Source organism: Puma concolor, chromosome F2 (genome assembly GCF_028749965.1).
Source record: "Puma concolor isolate L17-30 chromosome F2, mPumCon1.1.hap2, whole genome shotgun sequence".
Lineage (NCBI taxonomy): Eukaryota > Metazoa > Chordata > Mammalia > Carnivora > Felidae > Puma > Puma concolor.
The window spans coordinates 76,822,497-76,835,970 of NC_141684.1; positions in this window are offsets into that span (position 1 = coordinate 76,822,497).

Here is a 13,474-nt window from a genome sequence, read left to right on the forward strand (position 1 = left end):
GTGCTTGCCTTCTTTCTCTCGTCATATAACTTACAATAAACAGCGCGTGTCTTTTCTATGCCCTGGCAAACTGCCTAACTCCTATCTAAGTTTCCATCAGCTTCCCATGTTCTACCCTCTGTGCTTCCAAAGTCATAAAATATCCGAGAGTTCCTCTCGTGGTAAGTTTTTACCAAAATCACCTCCTCCGGGACATGTTCAACCTTTCTGTCACCCTGATTTATGGTCCCAAGTCCCTTCAGCTGCTCATCTAAAGTCTCCAATGGTGACAGGGCCAACATTCCCGTAGGCAGATAGTTCTTCTTTAACTCCATGTATGTTTGCTTTGAACGTCCATCCCAGCATTACCACTGGTATTGCTTTGATGTGCTTGTTTCTGGGAACTGCACATTTTTAGGAAATCTCAGATGCGTATGTCACTGGGAGACGAGGAGTCAGTACAACTACAGGCTCTGCTGTCTGTGCCCGAATGGTGTAACAGACTGTGAAAGACAGGAAGTGACTGGTGTTGGATCAGGACCCACATCCCTTACGTACACGGTGATTTGTGGACTGAAGAGCTGGCAGTGAAGGATGTAGTTGATGTAATTACACTTAGATTACCATGGTAACTGAAATTTCAACTATGTTGCTTAGGGACTTGTGTTGTTGAAGTCATTGTCACTGAGGGGCTCAGTCGCCGCCTGGGTGGCTCAGTCGGTTAAGGGTCCAACCTTGGCTCAGGTCATGATCTCACGGTCTGTGAGTTCCGGCCCCGCGCTGGGCTCTGTGCTGACAGGTTCTGTGCCTCCTTCTCTCTCTGCGCCCCCCACCCCTCTCTCAAGAGTAAATAAACATTAAAAATCAATCAATCAATCAGTCAATCACTTTCACGGATAATTGTGCATACAGAAGCCACGCAAAGCAAAAACTGCCTATATCCGAAAGGTGGCTTTGTAGAACACACAGGAAAAGGTAGAACAGATGATAAATCATTGTGGTACAACTGCTTATCCACGTGGGAAAAAGCAAAGTGAATTATATCTTTATGTCACACACAGAAATTAACTACAGGTGGATTAAATATCTAAATCTTAAAGACAAGACTTTATATATGTGTATCTTTACATAAATATACATATACACATATATATGAACATCTATTTATCAATTATCTATCTATCTATCTATCTATCTATCTATCTATCTATCTATCTATCTATAGAATACCCCATGAGTAGTGAAGTCTTTCTTAAGATATAAAATCTGATCACTAGAAAAAAATACCCTATTGCTAAGTTGAAAGACATTAAAATTAGGAATTTCAGTTCATCAAAATATACCACACCCTGAACAAGGTACTGTGGTAGTAACTGCTTGTTGCTGTCCCGTTCGTCAAGCACTGCAAGCTGGAGCCACATTTCTCAGATGGCTTTGCAGCCGGAGCTAACCGTGTAACTAATTTCTCATGTGACCGAAGTAGTGGGGGCAGTTTCTACCTCACTTGCTTCAAGGACACTGTTGTCAGGGATTTTCTCTCTTCTCTGTGCCGGGACCAGCTCTGACCATTCGGAAGAGGAAGAGATCAAGGTCGTGGCGTAATAACAAAATGCAAGGACGCTGGGTCCCCAGTGACTGGCTACAGAAGATCCATCATAACTGCTCACTTTGGCACCTGCTGCCTTAGGGTGCAAAAAGCTTCTATCTTTTTAAAACCCTTTTTGAGCAGTTTAAAAAAAAATGTTTTTAATGTTTTTATTTTTGAGACAGAGAGACAGAGCATGCGTGGGGTGGGGCAGAGAGAGAGAGAGAGGGAGACAAAGAATCCGAAGCAGGCTCCAGGCTCTGAGCTGCCACCACAGACAGCTTATGTGCTGTTAGCTTATGGCTCCAACCCATGAGCCGTAAGATCGTGACCTGAGCCAAAGTTGGACACTTAACCAACCAAGCCACCCAGGTGCCCTGAGCATTTTTTAAACAAGACCTCCTTTGCCTTTCCTGTAAATATTATGGACAAGAACATGTATTTCTACAGAAGAGGAAATTCAAGAGGAGGGAAGGGAGGGGAAGGGAAGGGAAGGGAAGGGAAGGGAAGGGAAGGGAAGGGAAGGGAAGGGAAGGGAAGGGAAGGGAAGAGAAGGGAAGGGAAGGGAAGGGAAGGGAAGGGAAGGGAAGGGAAGGGAAGAGAGAGGGAGGGAGGAAGGAAAGAAGAAAGGGGGGGAGACACGAGGGGGGGAGGAAGGGAGGGAGGGAAGGAGGGAAGAAGGAAGAAAGGAAGGAAGGAAGGAAAAAAGGAAGGAAGGGAGAGAAATTGGGGGGGGAAGGGAGGGAGGAAGGAAGGAAAGAAGGGAGGGAGGGTGAAAGAGACTGAGAGGGAGGAAGGGAGGCAGGAAAGAAGGAAGCAAGCTAACTCACACTTCGTAAGAATCAGGGAAATGCGAATTAAGACCACAGTGAGGTAACTTACACATTGTACCTTATTATTGTACAAATTCAGTGTACCAGGTATCTGTGAGAGTATGGCACAAAAGAAATTCTTATATACTGTCGGGAAAGCTTAATAAAATCACTTTTTGAAAAACTGGCCTATTTTAAAAGCTGACTATAATCATAGTTTTTGACTCAGCAGTTTGCTCTGGAGCAGGATTTCTCAGCCTCAGCAATATTGAGACGTCGGACCTGACAATTCTTTGCTGTAGGGTTGTCCTGTGCATGGAAGGACGGTTAGCGGCATCCCAGGCCTCCACTTACCAGGTACTGGTAGTCCCTCCTTCCCAGCGTGACAACCAAAACCACTCTCCTGAAATTGCCACATGCCTCTAGGGAGGCACAATCAACCCCACGGGGGAATCACCACCCTGGAGGACCTCTTGCTTCCGTGCACAAGAGTGCTCGAGTCAGTCTGCGACAGCCAGCCTGGAAACAACGCAGCCATTAACAGGAGATGAGCGAATTCATTATGTGTCATCAGGCAATAGGATATTACAGTCACGAAAAAATTATCTACAGCACCACACAAGAAAGTGAATGATCTTAGAAACACGATCTTGAATGAAAAAAAAAAAAAAATCAAACCACATAAGACCTCATACAGCACAACACAATTTATACAAAGCGCAAAAACTATCCAAAGTATTTTCAAGGATGGCTACGCAATTAATAGAGTAAAAGCAAAGATGAACAAACCGAGAAATGATAAACAAAAAAACTCAGGATGTCTACTCTGGGGGATGAGGAGGGGTGCTGAGATACAAGCAGAACAACGGTATTGGGAACGCTCTACGATTCACTTTGCGTGGCTTTATAAGACACGCATTTTGCAAGAGAAGAAAGGAAAACATAGCCTAAGTACCCCATCGTGGCATGTTTCTTCTTTTAATGAAAAGAGTGTGCAGAACACAGGAAGGATAGTTTAAATAATTTAAAAAGAATGTTAAAGTAATTACAGGCAAACCTCATTTTATCGGGCTTTGCTTTTTGCACTTTGCAGACACCACAGTTTTTACAAACGGAAGGTTTCTAGCAACCGTGCACGGAGCACATGTATCTGCGCCATTTCCCAACAGCATTCGCTCCCTTCTCGTCTCTGTGTCGCGTTTTGGTAATGCTCACAATAGTTCAAATTTTTTCATTATTATTATATGCACCACGGTGATCTGTGATCAGCAGCTACTACTCAGTGACACTTCAAATGATGGTTAGCACTTTTTAGCACTATTTTTTAGTTAAGGTACATACATTGTTTTCTTAGACATAATGCTATATTATAGCAGACTTGATAAAGTACAGTGTAGTGTAGACAAGAACTTTTCTCTGCATTGGTAAGCCCAAAAATCCATTTGACTCACTGTCTTGCAGTATTTGCTTTATTGCAGTCTTCTGGAACAGAACCTGTGATATCTTGGAGGTATGCCTGCCCCTTCGACCTCCCTAAATGCAGTTTCAAGCAGTCTAATCCCATCGGTCAGAGCAAACCATCAAGATTTCCAAATACCACCAAAACATAGCTCTCACCCCTAGCCTACCCCATTTTCATCTTTTCTTGGGAGAACCCCACGTTCTTCTGAACTATGCTAAGTACTCCTGCCATATGTTCAACAGCACTCTGAGGGTCACTTCTGGACTCTGCTTCATATTTTATTACACTTGTTTATTTCATATGTGTCTGCCCCTACTAGGCCCTATCTGGGGGGCAGAGACCCCCTGCATCTTCTTCCCGTTTGCACACCCAGCCTCTGGCAAAGTGCCTGGCACATAGCAGCCCCTCAGCAAAGAACTCTTACATAGAAAGGAGTGCTTGTAGGGGCGCCTGGGTGGCTCAGTCTGTTCAGCGTCCAACTTCGGCTCAGGTCATGATCTCAGGTTCGTGAGCTCGAGCCTCACGTCGGGCTCTGTGCGGACAGCTCAGAGCCTGGAGCCTGCTTCTGATTCTGTGTCTCCCTCTCTCTCTGCCCCTCCCCCCACTTGTGCTCTGTCTCTCTTTCTCTCAAAAATAAATAAACATTTAAAAAAATTTTTAAAGTGCTTGTTAGTGATTGCTTTGAGCACCACATGAATCAGAATCTCCTAAACTACTTATATAAATAAAAATATTTATATATAATAAAATTATATATAGTTATTTAATATGTTATATATGTTATATATTTATATTTATTTAATACATGTTATATATTTATATATAGTATATATTGTATATATTGTATATGTTATATATTTATATTATATTTATATATAAAATGTATATATTTTTTAAAAACATATTTCTGATAACTCAATACCTACTGGATCAGAATCTCTGGAGTGGGCCTGGGAGTCTATTTTATTTGTTATAAGATACTCCAATAATTCCTAAATATTCTGGAGTTTTATAAAGTTGGCTGAAAAGGTAGGGCTTTCCTGAAGCTTTCTATTATTCTATTTGACATTAGGTATCTACAGATATAACTGTATTCAGGTTGAAAGAATAATGTGGTAAGTAGCTTCTCTTTTTAAAAACGGGCGGGGGGGGGGGGTCGCCTGGGTGGATCAGTCTGTTGAGTGTCCTACTTCAGCTCAGGTCATGGTCTCACGGTCTGTGAGTTTGAGCCCCGCATCGGGCTCTGTGCGTACAGCTCAGAGCCTGGAGCCTGCATCGGATTCTGTGTCTCCCTCTCTCTCTGCCCCTCCCCTGCTCATGCTCTGTCTCTCTCTGTCTCAAAAATAAATAAAAACATTTAAAAAAATAAAAATAAAAAAAATAAATAAAAACGGGCAGGGGGAAGGAAAAAAAAGCCTCGAGGATGCAGCCGAAGTCGGTCCCAAACCTGCACAGGTTTTGTTGATTAATGTTTCACTGGGGAAAAAAAAAAAAGTTGATTTTGGAAATGTGTTGCGTCCTCTGTCCAAAGAATTTTCGGCGTCAGTAATTTAGCTCCTTCAACATGTTCAAAATCACAATGTTTCTCCCGTGTTTCCTTCTGTCACTTCTATTTGTAGACCATGTCAACTAGCATCGGTAATGACCTGGCCGCCTTCATGTGGCCGGCTTGCCCCTTTAGATAAGCCCCTGACTGCTTCCTTTCACCCGCGACAGCCCCCTGTGACTGCCCTACGGGGACCTTCCACAGCACCCAACCTTCAACACCTGCCACAGTCCCTCAACATTGGCCCTTTCAGTATTCGGGGCTTCCTTCCCTCCTCTCCAAGGCGAGCCTCAGAATAATGTTCGGAGACGAGAGGCTGGAGCAGGTAGGGATTTCTGCCAACTGCTCTGTTTGGTCCACACCCCAGCCTCCAGTCTCACCTCTCGGTAGCTGCCCTGCGAATCCCCGATCTGTGCGCAGTGGAGCCTTGGCGTGAAGGCAGGACAGTGCCAGTTTCCATCCGCCACGAAAATAATGCAAAAGTCATACCCCTCTGCCGTGACACCGTGTAGAGAAGGCAGCATACTGTGTCTCCCTATTCAACTTCTTATTTCTGCCTCTTTCTAATAATTTCCCCCATGTGATCCCCAACTCATTTTACCACGTGTCCATTTTTTTTTTTAATTTTTTTTTTAACATTTATTTATTTCTGAGACAGAGAGAGAGACAGAGCATGAACGGGGGAGGGGCAGAGAGAGAGGGAGACACAGAATCGGAAACAGGCTCCAGGCTCTGAGCCATCAGCCCAGAGCCCGACGCGGGGCTCGAACTCCCGGACCGCGAGATCGTGACCTGGCTGAAGTCGGACGCTTAACGACTGCGCCACCCAGGCGCCCCTTCATTTTCTGTCTATACACAGCTACCTTCTGTTTCCTTCTTCCTTTCTCTTTGGTTTGCATTCAGAATAAACATGCTTCTTTCTTGCAAAGTCCTTTTTAAGCTCTCCTCATTCCTTTTCAAGGGTTTTGCTCAAAATCGTTTCACTGATTTTGATTCTTCCGTTCAATCAATGGTCATCAATTAAACTTCCATACTATGAAGCACTGTACCAGTAAAGAGGGTAAAGACGAATAAAACATAACACCGGGCTTCAAAAAACTCAAAATCAAGCAGAAGGCAAAAAAAGTAGTATAGGAATAAATGTAATCAACGGTTTAGGCACTATAAGTTAAGACGTGTGGTCGTATTCTAGCAGTAGGTTCTAGAGACAACCACGAAAATTTGAATTGAATGGCCCTTCCAGAGTTAGTGGCGTTAATGAAGTAGAATTGGCGAAGCTTGGTTAAAAGATGTGGAGGGGGCAGAAGGCAGGGAGAAAAAGGAGGAAGCAAAAATGATTCTCGGGTCGCTGGTTTGCCGAAGAGGGTGCGGTGGGGAACCCAGGAGAAACATTTCCGCAGGAAACGTGGCAGATGCAGTTCTGAACGGTGCCTAGTAGGTTTGCCAATTTTATGTGCGGGCACAGACATTCAATAGAGCTTTTGTCTTTCCTTCATAGTAACACAGCAGCGAGCTTTTTAGGTCCTAGAATAAGCCTAACCTGACAAAACTTCACTTCACCGTGATTTCTTAAAAGCAAATTATTTTCTGATCTCGATTTTACATGATATGTACATGTACCTTTTTCTTTTAGCTCCTTTTGATGCTACTTTTAATGCATTTTGAAAACAAACTTCTTACCAAGACAATGAATCTTACCTGGACCTGTCCCATCGTGACTAATCAGAACTTTCTTTTATTACTACTACTACTTCAAAAAATTACCACCTACTTTTTTTATATGCAAAGTCCTACACTATACCTTGTGAGACATACACAAGCGGGCGATATAATTTTTGCCCTCCTCAATGAGACAGTCGACATAAATCTGAAGAAGACTTTTTAAATGTACCATAACATTTCAGTCTACCATTAGTAGCGATAATAAAAGTTCATATAGTCTTCACGATACACAAAGCCTTCTGTTGTTCATACATTTAATCCTCAGAATAACCCATGAAGTAAGTACTATTCATTGTCTTATTTTACAGTTCAAGGGACAGAGACATACAGAGTTCAACTACTTGCCCAAGGTCAGCGTCTAGTGAGGGACTCAGCCCGGACTCAGCCCCAGGCAGTCTGCCTCCAGAATGTGTGCTCTCCACCATCGGGATACGCCTCTCAGTAGCTATAGTATCTAAATAAACTATGCATCGCAATATCTACATGTGCACACACATACAAATGAAGTTTTAAAATCAACTATTAACTAGTTATAAAGTATACGAATTAAAAGCCACAACACTCAACGCACACATCCACGCAAAAAATTAAACACTAACAGCACCCCAAGACACCCCACCACCGTCATAATCTTCCCCCAGTGATAACCACTATCCCGGCTTTTAACTAGTTTTGCCAGGTCTCGGACCACAAACAGAATCATCTGGTATGTTCTCTTTCCGCCTGGCTTGTCCCACTCAACCTTTGAGGAACACATCCATATTGCTTCGTTTAACAGCACTGTGTTCCTTTTCATTACCGAACGTCATTCCGTATTATTCACGCATTCTACTACTTATGGATAATGGTTGTTTCTGGGTTTGAGGCATTAAAAATGACGCTGCTCAGAACATTCTTGTGTGTGCCTTTTTGCGTATGGACGTGTACCTGTCTGGTGGGGAACTGCTGGGTTATAGAGCATTTGTAGACAGTCTACTTTTCCAAAACGCTCATAGCACTGCACATTGGGCATGCTCCGTGCGTGGGAGGTCAAGGTGCCGCACAGCCTACTCCTACTTGGTATCATCATTCTTTTTCCCTTTGAGCCATCTGACTGTGCACAGTGACACTTCATTATGGTTTTCATTGTATTTTCCTGATTACTAACAACGTTGGGGACATTTTTCATTTTATTGACTATTTGGATATCCTCTTTTTAGAAAGGACATATTCATGTGTCATGCTTATGTTTTAAAGTGGGCTATCTGTTTTCTTGTTGATCTGCTGGTGTTCTGTATAAAGTTTGGAAACAAGTCCTTTGCTAGGATATGTGTCACAATTATCTGCTCCCACTTGCTGAACGGCCTTTTTACTCTCTTTATTGTGCCTTAGGAAAAAGAAGTCTTTATTAAAATGGTGTGAATTTATCTTTTTTCCTTTACGCTTAGTGCTTTCTCTGTTTTGCCTTTAAAATCTTAGTCTATATGCATACACTCACGTACCTAGCACACGATGTCTCCGGAGCCAAAAGATGGAAGCAATACAACTCATACTAACGAACGGATAAACTAATGAATGTTGTATATACACACAATGGAATATTATTCCGCCTTAAAAAAAAAAAAAGGAAATTCTGACACCTGCTACAACACAGATAAACCTTGAAGACAGTGTGCTAAGTAACATAAGCCAGTCACAAAAAAGACAAATACTCTGTGATTCCACTTTGATGAGATACATAAAAGAATCAAATTGGGGCGCCTGGGTGGCGCAGTCGGTTGAGCGTCCGACTTCGGCCAGGTCACGATCTCGCGGTCCGTGGGTTCGAGCCCCGCGTCGGGCTCTGGGCTGATGGCTCGGAGCCTGGAGCCTGTTTCCGATTCTGTGTCTCCCTCTCTCTCTGCCCCTCCCCCGTTCATGCTCTGTCTCTCTCTGTCCCAAAAATAAATAAAAAACGTTGAAAAAAAATTAAAAAAAAAAAGAATCCAATTCATACAGACAGAAAGTAGCACAGTGGTTGCCGGGGGGCCGCGTAGGGGGAAAGGGAGGACAATGGTATTTATCGCTTCACGGGTCTAGTGTGGGTCCTGCAAGAGGAAAAGGGTTCTGGAGCAGGACGGTCGTGATGGCGGCACAACAGCGTGAGCCAATGCGCTCAATGCCATTTTAAAATTGTTCACGCTGTGGTCGGGCACCTGGATGGCTCAGTCAGGCAGGCGACCAACTCTTTGATTTCTGCTCAGGTCATACATCTCAGGGATGTGAGATCAAGGCCTATCTGGAACCTGCTTAAGATTCTCTTGCTCTTCTCGGCCCCTCCCCAACTCGTTTGCACACACTCCCCCTGTCTCCTCCCTCCCCCCAAACTGTTAAAGTGGTAAATCTCACGTTATGTCTACTTTACCACCGTTAAAAATATTTTTAAAAATCCTAGCCTACCCCCCCCCCCCCCCGCCCAAGATCACAGAGAATTTTTCTCTCATATTATCTTCTAGATACTTGATCGTTTTGCCTTTCTTATTTAGACCTACATTTGCACGAGATTGATTTTGGGGCTCAATGGAAAAGAGGGCTCAGAATTTCTTTTTGTCTATGAGGATATCCAATTTATTGCCTTTCCCTGATGCTGCCCATCAAGACATGTGAATCTTCTGGCTCTCTTCCGTTTCTTCGTTCTATTTGTCTTGCGTGTACCAATCAATGCTGTCTTGATTACTTTCACTTTACAATAAATCTCAATATCTGGTAGTGTGAGCCCTCCAGCTTTGTTTTTCGCAAGATTAATAATCCTCAGGATTATTTTGGGTGTATCTCTTTGCACTTCCACATAAATTTTACAATCAGATTGCCAAGTTCCATAACAAAAAGCTATGGGCTTCTGATTGGTTTATAATTCTAAAATTGAAACTTCCAATCCAGGAACATAGTATAATGTATGACTTTTTAAAACTTCCCAATATTATTTTGTCATTTTCTCAGGGGAGGTCTTGCCTTGGCCACCTGGGTGCCAGCTGTGGATGGAATACGCATGAGAGCAGGGCTCTGCATGGCCCCAGGACTGTGCCCCATCCTGCTAGCCTGCTTTAACCACCACTGCCATTGGAGCCATCTGTCGCGGGTTGGGGGAGGGGGGGGGTCTCAAGGTTCTAGTCCCTGCTGCCAACAGAGGGGACCTCTAGAATGTATACTTAAATTGGCTCCTCCTCTCTCCTTCTCTCCTTCTCTCCATTCATTCCTTCACTGTTTCCTGGGATCACCTCCCCCATTAACCTTCCACAGGACCTGTCCCAGGCGCTGCTTTGGGAAAACTCACATGAAGGTCCCACTTTTCAAGTGGAAGATTGTGAAGGCCTATCTCAAGGCTAGGTCCAGACAGAATCCCAGCCCTTTGAGACCTTCTAAATCCCCACATAGCATCTAGGGCTCTCCGAGGCCCCTTTCTGGTTGGTTTCTTGCTTCTAAGCTTAGAAAACTGTACTGAATATCAAGCCTCCTCCTGCCCCTTCTTTCTCTCCAGGATCTTGGACCTTCACGCCCTACCTGCCTTCGCCGCTGCCCAGTGCCTTTAACACCAGTGTTATAAGGTATTTATCAAATGTTTCTAGCTGTCAGCAGGATAGTTACTTTGTTACAAAGCTGACCATCCCAGCTGGCTGCAGAATCTTGGTTGTTTTGTTTTTGGCTTGTGTTTGTTTCTAATAGAAAATACTAGGAGTTACTTACGGTTGCCCTGTTCCTGGTTAAGCCCACCTCCACTCAGCTCCAGACGGTGCGACCCACACTGGGAAGAGACTGTACCTCCCTCTACTTCCTAACTGGTAATCAAATGAGCCCCTCTGGAATTTTCTGTGTGTCTTTTTAGTTAAAAAAAAAAAAAAAATTAGAGGAGGGATGATAGGTAAGAATCGATAAGGATCTTTCTATTACCTGCCCACGTCGAAACTTGACTTTGTTATTTTGGCATCGAGGAAGCCACCGACTCCCTGAATCTCCCCTGGTGCCAAGGAGGTTGAGAAGTACGTTAGACTCTGTCTCCGCACCAGGCTTCCTGCCTGTGCACCTGTAGATCTCGTAAACCACCACTGAAATGTCAGAAATCTGCTATTCTCTCTCTCATTTCTATTTTCTCTTCGAATGTAGGAGACACCCAGAAAAACAATCAGAATGTCGTCTAATCTAGTTGACGTGCGTTTCTCTGTGGTGTTTTGGACACTGTTCTCTTTCTTGTGCGGACCCCTGTTCAAACACACTCTCAGCTATTCCCAGAACTACTGTTGTGAAATAATTATTGTTAGCAATTACGCACTTTCATTAACCACTATACTCTCACAGATATTAGGAAAAGTTGTGTAAAAAAAAAAAAAAAAAAGTCCTCTCTCTTAATTAGATGAAAGCGGCAACTTTCCCCCCTGAAGTCTGGCTGTTCTAATCACGGCTGGCCACTCATACTGCATGGAGATCACTACTGGCATAATGGAGATTTTTCTAGCGCTCTTGAGAGAGAGAAAAATACACAGATCTTAGAGAGATACAAATTTAAATATAATTTTTTTCAAAAGGGGCCAGTGAGGTAACCAGCAAATTGTAATCCACTAAACTTGACCTTAGAATTAAGACCATTTCTGAGACCCCGGTAGAAGTCACTAATTAGAAAAGAGACTGCTCTTGCTGATGTGACTGCTGTGAATAATATCTTGGACACAATGGATACTTTTTATTCCAAGTCCTAGAACGCTTTATAACTGGTACTCGGTGCAATTGAACAGTTGCATTTATAGAAATTCACATTAACATTTTCCAAAGAACTCAGACATGAAAATCCAACAAGTAAGAAAACAAGGTAAGTGAGAAACATTGCCTGTTTCCATCGTGCCTGACCTTTAAAAAGACAAATGTGGTATATTGGGAAATGGTGTAAGCAGAGAAGATAAATCAGTTTCTTTGTGGAGTCTTACATATTCCAAAATACCCCAGAGTGAAACCCAGCTGAGCTTAGGCAGAAAATTAGAACACTTCTCATGAATTTAGGACAACCAAAGAAATCTTTTTTTTTTTTTTAATTTTTTTTCAACGTTTTTTATTTATTTTTGGGACAGAGAGAGACAGAGTATGAACGGGGGAGGGGCAGAGAGAGAGGGAGACACAGAATCGGAAACAGGCTCCAGGCTCCGAGCCATCAGCCCGGAGCCTGACGCGGGGCTCGAACTCCCGGACCGCGAGATCGTGACCTGGCTGAAGTCGGACGCTTAACCGACTGCGCCACCCAGGCGCCCCTGAAATCTTTTAAAACACCCTACAAAGAAGATCTGGTCTTACAACCTGGATAACCGCCTGAACTGAATTAAGCCAAACTAATGATAGAATTCGTCACGAAAACCTACGTGGGCAAGCAGCATCAGAAGTCTTTAGAGGGAAGCCACGCTTCTGTTTCCTGAGAATTTTTTCAGTATTTCAGACGAAGAGTGAACTTGTTTACAACTTAAAAAAAACAAATGACGTTTAAAATATTAAAACGCATCTAAAGTAAAAAAAAAAAAAAATTAATCGTTAAAGGTCTAAAAAAGGACATATCAAAAATTATTTAGGACAGAGATCATATCCGTGGAGCACAAAGAACAACACTCAGCCCTCCCTCAACCACTGTGCAGTGTGCGTATTTTACCACCAATGTACCCACTGCCCCATGACAAAATCACATATCTGGACTGCCCCCTGCACACACCTCAAATATTTCACACTGTGTTCCCAGGAACTGCTATAAATTGATTAAGTGGAAAACATAGGCACCCCCCCCCCCCCCGCCAAAATCACTGGCCATCTAAAATTCGAAGTTAAATATACCACATATTTAGAACAAAATGGATGTCCTAGTCGAGCACTAACTTTTATTCTCAACCTACATCAAAAAGAGTTGTGTAGCTTGAATTAGAAATTGAAAGAAAAAAGAGGGGCCTAGGCGGCTCAGTCAGTTAAGTGTCAGACTTCAGCTCAGGTCACGATCTCGCGGTTTGTGGGTTCGAGCCCCACATTGGGCTCTGTGCTGACAGCTCGGAGCCTGGAGCCTGCTTTGGATCCTGTGTGTGTGTGTCTTTCTCTGCCCCTCCCTCACTCACACTCTGTCTCTCTCTCTCTTTCTCTCAAAAATAAACATTAAAAAAAATTTTTTTTAAGAAATTGAAACATATAATCCTACCCAGAAAGACAGACATTTTGCTGAAATCTTTACTATTGACTCTACTTTAATTGTACAGTATTACATAATTCACTAAGCCATTGCTGTAGTTCTGCAGCAAAGGCATGTAGATATTTTAAATACTAAATTTATCACAATAGATTCTAACTCCAAACTTTTTCATGATCCTAAGACAGTACAAAAGTCTTCCACTAAC